At 39.4% G+C, this 13,333-nt stretch overlaps 1 protein-coding gene, 1 long non-coding RNA gene and 1 other non-coding gene across 9 annotated transcripts in view; 1 reads left to right on the top strand and 2 right to left on the bottom strand.

The window, feature by feature from the left end:
* PDE4D (phosphodiesterase 4D) overlaps nt 1-13,333 on the top strand; it is a 1,572,405-nt gene that overhangs the window by 1,436,833 nt on the left and 122,239 nt on the right. The gene's annotated exons all lie outside the window — the stretch shown is intronic.
* Nucleotides 2,880-2,986, bottom strand: LOC145519225 (U6 spliceosomal RNA). Its single transcript, XR_014063642.1, has one exon. It is a non-coding gene; the product is annotated as a U6 spliceosomal RNA (small nuclear RNA).
* Nucleotides 8,038-12,818, bottom strand: LOC145519070 (uncharacterized). The gene is made up of 3 exons (XR_014063506.1): nt 12,691-12,818; nt 8,760-8,838; nt 8,038-8,206 (listed from the first exon to the last, which is right to left on the bottom strand). It is a non-coding gene; the product is annotated as an uncharacterized LOC145519070 (long non-coding RNA).

Here is a 13,333-nt window from a genome sequence, read left to right as displayed (position 1 = left end):
CCAAACTGTGATCTATGAGGAGAGGAAGGAGGAGAGCATGGCTGAGTCCAGACGAAAGCAGACTTGCTGGGAACCAGTTAAGGATGAGCTGGTTTTGCAGCACACTTTTCTCTGTGACCTCAAGCAAACCACAGCCCATGACAGCCTCTTTCTACTCCTCGGTGGTCCTCAATTATAAAATACAATTCCCAAATCCCAGAGCCAGAATGCTAGTGCTAGAACTCTTCCCTGATTTAATAATTAAGAAACTGAAGAAGTAGAAAGGCATTATGATTCGTATATGCCCATCAGAGTAAAATCAGAAGTTGGGCTCAGAGTAGGGAAAGTTATTCTTCTTGAGTATGTTTTCCCCAAAAGTTATACCTTTTCAGCAGTTTCTGTGGTAATACGTGGATTGACTTAACAGTTGGTCAGATATTTAAAATGGCGTAAAGGCAAGGCCTGTGCTTTAAACAGTGCTGCCTTGTTCAGTGTACAACTGATGCTCAGACAACTGAACCATCCTGTTGAGGGTCGCGTAATTTATAAGCTGTAGAACCAACATTTGATCCCATGTCTGTCCACCTTTCACAACTTTTTTTTTTAAGATTTTTAAAAATGTGGACCCTTTTAAAAGTCTTTATTGAATTTGTTACAGTATTTATATCTGTTTTAGTTTTCTGGCTGCAAGGCAAGTGATAGCTTCGCTCCTTGACTGGGGACCGAACCCACACCCCTTGCATTGGCAAGCGAAGTTTTAACCACTGGAATTCCAGGAAAGTCCCCACAAATCTGTTTTGAACCACTGTGCTACAACATGCTATGCCAGAACAGGCTCCTTTCAAAATGCAGTTATCTCTGTGTACATCTTCACTACGTAAGCTGCCCCACCCCGAAGGTTTCATATTTAAAAGGACATGCATATTTCCTATCTATATGTCTTAGGGGGTAGGCTATCCAGAATAGACCCTTAGAAGGAGGGTTTAAGCATGCTGGTATTAACAATTTCAATGTTGAAAGCAGGAAACTTGGTAACTAATATTTTCAATGAACTGGAGAATTCACAGGTTTTGGAATCAAATGTTTTGATGGCAAGACAACACTGTAGGAACAAAGGACTGGAAGTGTTTAGCAAAATTAAGAAGGAAAAGAATTTGTAAACCACAGATTATGAAAGGGAAACAAAGATTACCTGGAAAGAGTTCTGGGTTTTTTGTTGTTGTTGTTGTTGTTGTTGTTGTTTTAGTCAAATGAATTACTGGAGTTGGTGGAAAAAATAAATATCAAAGAAGGAGTTGCTGATAGAAAATTAAACAAAAATGCAATGGAGATATTTTTCAAGTCAGCTGCACTATTGCTTATGACTGAAGGTAGAAGACTGAGATGAAATCCTGAGGCACAGGGAATAAATCAACACACAGACCTGCAAATTCTTCATGTTGATTGATCTTTAGAAATTAAATGTCATTATACTATCACTACAGCATGCCTTAGCTGCTGGACCAAACAAAATCTCTACAAGCTTTGGGAAATGAGAATCTGAAAAATTGACCAAGACTGAAAACAAAACAAAGAAACAAAATGAAGAATGCCAATTTAAACACCCTAGTATAGAAAGCTAGTTCTGATTTTAAAAGACTCTGAATCAGTATTTTCCCTCAATTCCATTATTTAAGTTAGAGTGGTTATTGACTTAGAAGAGTTTTTTCAAAATGTGTTTTTAAATGGAAGGCTTTCCACACATTGAAATGTAAAGTGGTCTTGGAGGGAGAAATTGCTTAATGGATCAGGGATTTTATTGGGATTATGGAAATCTTTGTACCTAGATAGAGATGTCAGTTGCATAACATTGTAAGAGTGCTAAAAATGCCACCGAATTGTTCACTTAAAATTTTTAAATTTTATATTATGTGAATTTCACCTCACCAAATTGTGTTGAGAGAGAGGATTTAGCACTAGTGAGTGGTTATAGCACAGCTTTATAAGTTTAAAAAAAAAAAGTGACCTTGGCTACAATAAGCCTGTGATGTTCTTGAGAGTTTACTTTGTGTCTTATTGACACTGGAATTTGCAGTACTCAAAAGTGCCTGGCACAAAGATGGGGTTCATAAGTGTTTGATCAAAGAATGACTGGATGATCCTGGGGTCAAATCATATCTGGTGAAGTCCACTTCATGAGGTGGTCACTTGACTATGTGTTGTGGGATATATCCAAGGAAAATCGAATGGATATGTCCAAGGGCACAATCAAATGAAAGTTACCCTCAACTGTTTTTTAAGTTGGTTGACTGAAGGATAATTAATATTTTTGGATTTTAGAGTGTTGTAGGTTTGATTTTGTTTTGGATTTTCCCCCACTAGCCTCTGTGGAACTATGATTACAAGCAGGGCTCTCTTCTTTCGTGCTTCTCTGTCTTGCCCTTTATATCCATTTCTCTGAATATGAACTGTTGGAAAGGTTGTGAATTGAAATGAATCACAAGATTTCTCCACCATATCCTTCTTGGAACATGGTTGAACTGCTGATGTCAAGACATACAGCAGATTATTTTTTTAATATAAATTTATTTATTTTAGTTGGAGGCTAATTACTTTACACTGTTGTAGTGGTTTTGCCATACATTGACATGAATCAGCCATGGGTGTACATGTGTTCCCCATCCTGAACCCCCCTCCCACCTCCCTCCCCATCCCCTCCCTCTGGGTCATCCCAGTGCACCAGCCCCGAGCACCCTGTCTCATGCATCAAACCTGGACTGGTGATCCTTTTCACATGTTTCAATGCCATTCGCCCAAATCATCCCACCCTCACCCTCTCCCACAGAGTCCAAAAGACTGTTCTATACATCTGTGTCTCTTTTGCTGTCTTGCATGTGGGGTTATCGTTACCACCTTTCTAAAAAAATATGGAATGCTTCACGAATTTGCATGTCATCCTTGCGCAGGGGCCATGCTAATCTTCTCTGTATCTTTCCAATTTTAGTATATGTGCTGCCGAAACAAGCACCAGCAGAGTTCTGTGACTGAGAAACAGTGTTACTGAAATGAAAGTCACTGTCTTCTAAGTTTTCTTTATTATAGTTTTCTGTTATTTTCTTTGTTATATTAGCACCATCAAAAAAATACAATTTGGAGTTGGGATGGGAAAAAGTAATGACAGTCCAGTGTTTTATAAATAGTAAAAAATTCAGGCTTCATGAAGTTAATCTGTATCTTCTGCTCTGGTGTTGGAAACTTTTTGCATGAACTCTCTCAAGAATTATTTCAGTTCCCCAAATAATACACTTCTGTAGACAGAGTCACATGTTGATAGCCCTTATACTCTGTATAGAGGGCATTACTTTCCTCTGCTCTCTTGATATTTAATAGTATTGATAATTAGAGGTTTTCTAAAAAGCGTTTTGTTTTCATTTTGCCTGCCCATGGTTAGAAGGAGTCCTGGATCTGTAAACCAAAAGCAAGATTTTAATAATTTACAGAAACTCACTCGTATGCATAGGGTAGCATCAGCTATCTTCCTTAGAGAAGAAGGCAGGCAGTAAGTGTGAAGAATTTTAGAATATTACTACCTTATTTGGTTCTCAATAAAACTTAAAAAAAATTATCCTTTTCACCTCAGTTTATACAGATATCTTATGCTTGACTTCACTCTAGTATCTTGTCTTCTTTTCTTCCTTCAGCCTAATTTTCCTTTGTAAGATATTAAGCATAGAACAGAATGACTGTGAAGACTTTCAAAGCTAAACAAGGTATCGTTTGAACTGTGGTGCATTTACCGCGGATGCTGAAGCAGAGAAGAGGACAGATGCATGAGCACAAGAAAGGGCATCCAAACTAGAAGACCAAAGTATGATCCTGAAGAGACAGGAGAAGGAGGTCAGGCACACTGGGTGGTGCAGAGAACGCAGTTCTGGGAGTACTCATTGAAACGTGAATAAACCCTTTCCTGTTTGAATTCCATGTCCTGATGGTTACTTTATATATTAAAAAAACAAAACAAAACAGTGTATGTAGCAAAGTCACTGAGGCCTATTCCTTAAAAGTCATCACTGCTATGGACAAGTGCCAAAGCAAGCCTACCTTGTATGTATATTAATAGCTTTATTCATTTATTTGAATTGCTCTGTTCACTGTCAGCAAGTATTTATTGGAGCACCTTCTACATGCCGGCCTTCTCAGACCTGGGATACACAGGCGGAAATTAACATTTATACAACTTGCTGTGTAGGGAAGAAATGGATAGATCACTAGATAATGAAAGTACAATGCGTTTAAAGTGGACAGTTTTTGAAGTCACTAAGGTCACTCAGTGGAGGAGGTCTTCAATGGCTTAGACCAGTCAAAGTAGGGAAAACGGCTTGTGGAAAGTTACAAACCTAAGAAATACCTAAGGTATTTGAGAAACAGCTCCAAGGTTCTATAAGGCTAGAAATGAAAGGGCAACATGGGGCCTTGGAAACTGAAGCTAGAAAGCTAGAATATTCTGGTTTTCACTATATACTGAGCCAGGCACCATGAAAAATACAAAAAATAGAGCGGTATAGCTGTGGGCTATGGAATCCACAGTTTAATTTCGATACATGGATATATGTCCACGTTGGATATTAATTCCTTGGGAGGTCATAGGTTACTTAGTCCTGAAAGTATTTAAATTTATATTAGCTAGCTCTAATAGGAAATTGATACAGTATTTTAATTGTAGTAAGAAGAGTTGGATTAGAGTCTCTTGCAGCAGTGTGCTGGTAAACCAGTTCTCCTTTTCCCCCTTCCCCATCAAAACACAAACAAATATAATGAAACTTGATTGCATTGTTAGCCTATTGCCAGGGTGTAAATACTCCCACCATGGCTGATTTCAAGCCACCACTGATTTAACAGCCCTTTTGCAAAATTCTTAAATATTTAACATTTGAAAACAGTCAGCCTGAAGTATCTCTGCAGTAGTAATTCTGTAATTCTTAAGGTCAAGTAAATAATGGAACCAGTAAATCATATGTGTGTGTGCTCAGTCACTCAGTGGTAACCAACCCTTTGCGACACCATGGGCTATAGCCTGCCAGGCTCCTCTGCCCATGGGATTTCCCAGCAAGAATACTGGAGTGGGTTGCCATGTCCCCCTCCAGGGGGTCTTCCTAACCCAAGAATTGAACCCACATCTCCTGTGGCTTCTGCATTGGCAGGCAGATTCTTTACCAGCAAGCCACCTGGGACGCTCCAATAAATCAATCATATAGATAGGAAGAAAAAGAAGAGGTCTTTGAGAGCTAGATTAGTCAGGATACGCTCCATGGAGAAAGTAAACCTTGGCTTGAGTCTTATAGAGAGGAGCAGGCATCCCAAATGAGTGCACAGATGTTAAATCAAAGATGGATGTGACAAGGTGACAATCTCATAGAAGTTTAGAAGTCCAGATGAGTGAAGTTAGAAGTGATTTAGATTGTGAAATCCTTGGCCATCAAACTAAGATGTTTTGGAAATTAACCTAGTTAGCAGACAGTCATTCATGGCTTTGGACAAAGATGGGCATAGCAATATTTTGACAAAAACAATGTTTTAGAAAAAATGAAAAATTGATAGCAGTGAGACCTCAGAATAAAATAATATGCTGATAACTCAGCTGCAGCCTTGGAATTTTGTAACACCTTGTTTGTTGAGAAATTGTAGCCTAGACTGTTGGATCAAGTTACTGTGAAGGCAGTGAAATAATAGTGACTAAGTGTGGAGAAACTAAATTCAGATGGAACTGGCACACAAACCCACTGTGTACGGTAAAGTATTTTTATTGGTACTGCTCTTGCCATTATTGCAGCTAATGATGATATTGAGTAATTGCCGACTGTTGTTAATTACTTAAAACCGGTGCCTAAAGCAAGCTCTCATCTTGCAGAAAGTTGCCTTTCTTTGACCTTTAGAAAAAAAAACTTGTTTGAAACATGGAATCTTAGAACAGGAGGTCTACCCTCGCAGCACATCTGCAGCCGGTCTCATTCCTATTGTCTTTTCCACCCTTTCCTCCTCCACGCCTGCCCCCTCCATCTCTGGGCCAATCCAGCTTTCCAGGCTTTCCAGGCTTTCTCCTACCTCTTGTCTGGATGCACAATCATCATTCAAATACTGGGTCAGTATCTCTTTTCACCAGAATTCCTGCAGCCGTGGAGTACGTGCAGAGCATCTTTCTTAGGACTCTCTTAAACTCTCAGGGTGTTTTCCGACACGCATTGCTTTGTAATTCAATAACAGGGCACTTGTGGCTTTTTTATGGCAGTTTTTTAAAAGCACTCAGAGTAAGAAAGAAAGGAAAGGTAGTAAAGCACATGCACATAAATGCTCACTGAGCATGTTCACACATGTTCTTGTCAAATATTATTTTCAAAACCTGTTTGAGCAGGTCTGAGCTGTGTAAATTTGGTAAATCAGGGTTAGAGGGGAAAAATTCCATTTGTGTCCTCATAGTAGAATAATATAATAGCATGTATGTTATAAAGAAGTCCAAAGGATGAGCTTTCTGAAATTCATTCCTTCTTTTTTTTTAATTGGAGGATAATTGCTTTACAATATTGTGTTGATTTCTGCCATACATCAACAGGAATCAGCCACGAATATACATATGCCTTTTCCCTCCTACACCCTCCTCCATTTTTTTCCCATTCCTTCTTGTTTAATCATAAAATGGGGAATTATATGCTTTATATCATTTTAATTTCTTGAATATATTTGCTCAAGAAAGTACATTTTAATATAGTTTAGTACCATACGTGCTGAAAACAAGTTGCTAATGAATTTGGGCAAAGATTCCCATTTCATCTCCTGAACTTTCCTCCTTTTTTGGCTATAGGTTTATTAGTTTAGGACTCCAGCAAGCATTAAGTTACCAATTCTCTGAAATAATAAATGTATTTTACAATAATAATTATAAACCTGCCAGAATATCATAGAAGTTACATGTTGGGTATCTAAACAGAACCAAAATCATTGCAAAGTTATTTTAAAACCATTCTTAATTATTTATGTAATCATAGATTATGGCTTGCAGAAGATGCTGATAAGATCATTCTACAAACTAACTGTGTAGATTCTGTACAAGGGCAGTTCAGTTCAGTTGCTCAGTCATGTCCGACTCTTCGCGACCCTATGGACCACAGCACGCCAGGCCTCCCTGTCCATCACCAACTCTTGGAGTTTACTCAAACTTATCTCCATTGAGTTGGTGATGCCATCCAACCATCTCACCCTCTGTCGTCCCCTTCTCCTCCCACCTTCAATCATAACCAGCATCAGGGTCTTTTCAGATGAGTCAGCTCTTCACATCAGGTAGCCAAAGTATTGGTAGCCAAGGTATTGGAGTTTCAGCTTCAACGTCAGTCCTCCCAGTGAATATTCAGGACTGATTTTCTTTAGGATGGACTGATTGGATCTCCTTGCAGTCCAAGAAACTCTCAAGAGTCTTCTCCAACACCATAGTTCAAAAGCATCAGTTCTCCTGTGCTCAGCTTTCTTTATAGTCTAACTCTCACATCCATACATGACTACTGGAAAAACCATAGCCTTGACAAGACGGACCTTTGTTGGCAAAGTAATGTCTCTGCTTCTTAATATGCTGTCTAGGTTGGTCATAACTTTTCTTCCCAGGAGTAAGCATCTTTTAATTTCATGGCTGCAGTCACCATCTTTTGAGCCCCCCAAAATAAAGCCAGCCACTGTTTCCACTGTTTCCCCATCTATTTGCCATGAAGTGATGGGACTGGATGCCATGATCTTAGTTTTCTGAATGTTGAGCAGAAAAGGCTGTTTATTTACCAACAAGGACAGTAACTCTTGGTAAATAAACTCAGCCTTTTCTCTATGTATACACTGTGTTTTGGTAAACATGATATATACATATACCTCAATTATTGACAGCAACGTTCATTCTTACTATTAAGAATTCAGGTTCCCATCCCTCACAGCATCCCCTTTTTCCTTTAATAGATCATCACCAAGAAGGAAGAAACACAAGTCTTTGAGTACCCAAAATAGATATTCACAGCATCACCCTGTAAAGATAATGCTCTTCACTTAGTAAGAGAAATGTATACCCACATTTTAGTGATGATTCACACACACTTGGTTGTGTTGTTCCAAGCCTTCCATAACTGGATGGACAAGTTAGAAAAGGGAGGAGGGGAGGGTAGGAGATTCCAGGGAAAGGAAAGCCACAACTCATAGTAGCCAAGTGACAGCTGATGGCCTGAAAACAAAAGAAGAAACAGGAAATATGTCAAAAGCATCCAAAAAAGCACAGCTGTCTCAGACCTTTTGGAAAGGTGCAATAAGCTCAACTGGTTTTGTTTCTTTTTTTTTTTTTCTTAAAATATTTTAGTTTGCATTAGAGTATATCCAGCTAACAAGCAACATTGTGATAGTTTCAGATGAACAGAAAAGGGACTCAGCTATACATATACATGTATCCATTCTCCCCCAACTTTCCCTCCCATCCAGGATGCCACGTGACACTAAGCAGAATTCCATGTGCTATACTGTAGGTCCTTGTAAGTTATCCATTTTAAATATAGCAGTATGTACCTTGTAAGTTATCAGTTTTAAATATAGCAGAGTGTACATGCCCATCCCAAATTCCCTAACTGTCCCTTCCCTCCATCTTTCCTCCTCCTAACCATAAGCTCTTTCTTAAAGTCTCTGAGTCTGTTTCTGTATTGTTAGTAAGTTCATTTGTATCATTTCTTTTTAGATTCCACAAATAAAGGATGCCGTATGATATCTCTCCTTCCTATCTGACTTACCTCACTCAGTATGATGCTCTCTAGGTCCATCCATGTTGCTGCAAATGGCATTATTTCAAGCTCAACCTGTTTTGAGAAACTGTAACAGCATCTCTATCAGGAGAGTTAAGTGTAACAATTGATGTTCAAATTGGTGACACTGAGTCATAAAAAAAAAAAAAAAGGCTGATATATTCTGCTCAATCAGTATTGATTTTCTATTTAATATTATAAAGAGATTTTCTATTTTATGCACTTAAATGTAAGGGAGAATACTCCAAACCTAACCCCATCCCCTTCAAAACTTCCCCTGGGTATTTCTCCATCATATTCTCTCCTTGACATACTCTCTAGTGACTTCTTTCTCAGACTGGTTGAGTTCCTCCCTTCTTAAGGAAAAAAATTCCCTTCTCCTTTGATGCTGTGTCAACCATATCTCGATTGATTTTCTCACACAGACTTCTGGAAAGAGAGTTTATACTCACTACCTTCATTTTCTTTCCCTCCCGTTTATTCCTCAACCCACCAGTTGCAGCCCCCCACCCCCACTCTATTTCAGCTATGGGTCCTCTGATCTAATTGCCAAATAAAATGCTTTTCAGCTCATTTCTTACTAGGTTTCTCTAAGACAGCCGTCTGTCTGTCCTCCTGGCTTGAGGTCCTGCATTCTTTCTGTTTCCCTCCTTGATTTTTGTTCCCATCATTCTAGACTTCCCAGGATCCCAATCTCAGTCCCCAGCTCTCCCCAGTCTTAATGTTCTCCAGGATTCACTTATGTTTTCTTGTTATTTTAATCACTATCTCTATGCTGATAATGCCTAAATTCATATCCAAGGCTGTCTTAGCCTCTTCCACAAAGTTTGAAAATTCCATTACTAATATTTATTGGAAATTCCCACCTAAGTGTCTCATGTGTCCTTAGTCATGCAGTCATGTTCAACTCTGTGTGACTCCACGGACTGTAGCCTGCCAGGCTCCGCTGTCCGTGGGATTCTCCAGGCAGGAATCCTAGGGTGGGTAGCCATCCCCTTCTCCAGGGAATCTTCCTGACCTAGAGCTTGAACCCGGGTCTCCTGCATTTCAAGTGGATTCTTTACCATCTGAGCCACCAGGGAAGCCCGACAACTGAGCACCTTATAGGTTTATCAAATTCTTTAAATCCAAGATCAAATTTAAAATGCTTTTTTCCTGCATTGCTTCCTTTTTATGTATTTCAGCTGGTCATACTACTCAGTCATCCAAGCACTTCATTCATGTTCAGAAAATGAAACAAAAACGAGTAAGAAAAGACATTAAACCTCTTCAAATCTAGCCATGCAGAGATAACCACTGCTACTGCTTGCTTTCTAGTCTTCCAAATGTTTGTGTACTTCCGTATATTTTTAATGAGATTACAATATTTGACCATTTACTGCTGTAGCGTCTTTTTTGTTTAATAAAAAATTTTTTCTTATTTATATATTTTAATTGAAGTATAGTTGATTTACAATGTTGTGCTAGTTTTAGGTATATAGCAAAGTGAATATATATACACACACATATATATTTTTTTCAGATTCTTTTCACATATGAAAGTGAAAGTGTTAGTCACTCAATTGTGTCTGACTCTTTGCAGCCCTATGGACTATAGCCCACCAGGCTCCTCTGTCCATGTAATTACCCAGGCAAGAATACTGGAGTATTCCCTTCTCCGTGAGATGGTTCCAACCCAGGGATTGAACCCAGGTCTCCTGCATTGCAGGCAGATTCTTTACCATCTGAGCCAACAGGGAAGCCCTTTTCACATATAGGTCATTACAAAGTATAGAGTCTAGTTCCCTTTGCTATACATAGGTCCTTGTTGCATATCTGTTTTTATATAGTAGTGTGTATATGTTACTCCCAAAATAAAAGTGAAAGTGAAGGTCACTCAGCCATGTCTGACTCTGCGATCCCATGGACTGTACAGTCCATGGAATTCTCCAGGCCAGAATACTGGAGTGGGTAGCCTTTCCCTTCTCTAGGAGACCTTCTTAACCCAGGGATTGAACCCAGGTCTCCCACATTGTGAGCAAATTCTTTACCAGCTGAGCCACAAGGGAAGCTCAAGAATACCAGAATGGGTAGCCTGTCCCTTCTCCAGAGGATCTTCCCTGATTCCTAATTTATCTCTCCCCCATTCCCACCTTTCCCCTTTGGTAACCATAAGTTTGTTTTCTATGTCTAAAAAAATTCTTGAACTTTCTTCTGCTTCAAAATATACTTCTTCAAAATGGTTTTTGAAGTTCTTCATATTCTTGCCAATAATTTTATTTATCAACAGTATTAACCATTTATATCATCTTTATCAACTTTCTTGCTTTTTCCTTAAGGAAGAAATGATTGAAAATGAAAAAGAAAAAAAGCGTATAACATCCAGTATGAAAATAAGCTCCCTGAAAAGGAGGAGAGAATTCCTTGTTAGAAAATAGTAGCAGTAAGATTAGCCTAATTATGCTCAATAAGTAATGCCATTAATTGAGTGCTTTCTGTGTACTCCACAGTTCTAAGGACTTTGCATAATCGTCACCATAAATCTGTGAGGTTGGATAAATTATTTTTTCTTATTTTATAGTTGTCGAAACCGAAATGCAGAGAGGTTAAATAACTATCCCAGGGATTCATAGGTAATTCACAAGAATCTGGAGTCAAACTTGGGCAGTCTGTTCCAGACAGAGATCAGTCTGCTGACAGCAATGCTAATCTGCCTTTTGTTGTATGCTAGGGCATCCTTTCTACTGGAGTGTACCATTTAGCAGTCAATTTCTTAGAATAAAACTAATAAATAATATAGCTGGTTGAGTTCTCAAAATCTTGAATGGATAGTAAAGAGAGAAGTGAAAAAGATACCATTTCTATGAGATAGTAATGAAAGTTTCATTTATTATCAATGGTTATTCCAGTTTGTTTTTGATAATACAGTAGGCAAAAATATATATACCCCTGGTGACTCAGAGGTAAAAAATCCACCTGCAATGCAGGAGACATGGGTTTGATCCCTGGATCAGGAAGATCCTCTGAAGAAGGAAATGGCAACCCACTCCAGTATTCATCTCTGGCCTTCTTTCCCATACTTCTCCCCCTCATTTACTCAGCTGCAGCCTCACCGGCCTCCTCGCTGATGTTCAAGCACATCAGGTGCACATGCATCTTAAGAGTGTGCTGTATGAGATGCTCTTCCCCCCCAGTAAGCCAACTTTCTAATTTTCCTCAGATTTTTGCTCAAGTCTTATCTTCTCCATGAAGCTAGCCGTGACCATCTTATTTTTACCTGCATCTTAAATTTCCCCTATTCTCAGTCCCACCTCTACTATTTGTATGTTTATTTGTTTTCATACCATGTCTTTTGTTCTAACATATAATTTACTACATTTATTATTTAGTATCTGTCTCCATTAGACTGTGAGCTCCTTGTGGACACAAATCTTTGCCTGTTGGGTTCACTCGTACAGATACATATAGAACAGTACTTTGGTCATAGCAGTTGCTCAGTACACTCTTGAATAAATGAATAATCACCCTACTCAGTGTCTCTAACAGAGATGATATGGCTTCATGGGTTTCCCATTAAGAGCATTGTTCTCACTGCCAAATCCATGTCCCCAGTCAAGAGTTTCACTAGGAGATCAGGCACGGCAGGGACATCAGCCCTTTGATGCCCGAAAGTTGTGGTCTTGGTCTCTGGAAGCCTAATTCCCTCTGGATTTAGGATAGAAAAATGAGAACACATTCAAATAGCTCACACTTAGTATTTTAACAGAAAGATATCATTTGACAAGTAGTACTGATTGATGTCTGTGTCAATGGTCAATCCTGTGTTAGGGCACTTACAAGACTAGGAGACACCTAGGAGGGAGGTTATCACTGAGAGCATATCAGAAAGTGTGCTCCTGAGGAGATTTTTAATCTTACTTTGGTTTAGTGGTTTACTCACTAAGTCGTGCTTGACTCTTGTGACCCCAGGGACTGCGGCCCTCCAGGCTCTTCTTTCCATGGGATTTTCCAGGCAAGAATACTGCAGTGGGTAGCCATTTCCTTCTTCAGGGTATCTTCCCGACCCAGGGATTGAATCCAGGTCTTCTGCATTGGAGGTGGGATTCTTCACCAACCGAGCCACCAGGGAAGCTTAAGAAACTAGAGAAAGTTCCATAAGGATAAGCCCACATTTTGCCAACCCTCCTCTAGTTCCAGCCTCATGCTTGCTCAGTCATAGGTCAGAAGGAGCCAAATGGAAACAGATTTAAAATATGCAGAGCCATCCTCTCTGAGAACAAAAAGAAAAGCCAGGAGAAAAGATGAGTTGTGGGTAGAAAGCTAAGCCACTTCTCTCTGATTTGGGTGAACTCAGAGGAGAAAATATCCAAGCCCCGTGTGACACCAAGAAAGGTGTCTGGATCAGCAAAGTATACAGGTAGAGATCCTTTGTTCTCCTTTCTCTCTTTAAAGAAACTTTCATGGGACTTCCTTGGTGGTCCAGTGGTTAAGACCACCCTCCCAGTGCAGGGGCCTGAGTTCGATCCCTGGTCAGGGAACTAGATCCCACATGCCACAACTAAAGATTTCACATGCCACAACTA

The sequence above is a fragment of the Giraffa tippelskirchi genome, chromosome 8, assembly GCF_054371585.1.
Source record: "Giraffa tippelskirchi isolate mGirTip1 chromosome 8, T2T-mGirTip1v1.2.pri, whole genome shotgun sequence".
Taxonomy (NCBI): domain Eukaryota; kingdom Metazoa; phylum Chordata; class Mammalia; order Artiodactyla; family Giraffidae; genus Giraffa; species Giraffa tippelskirchi.
This window is presented reverse-complemented; position numbering and strand designations above follow the sequence as displayed.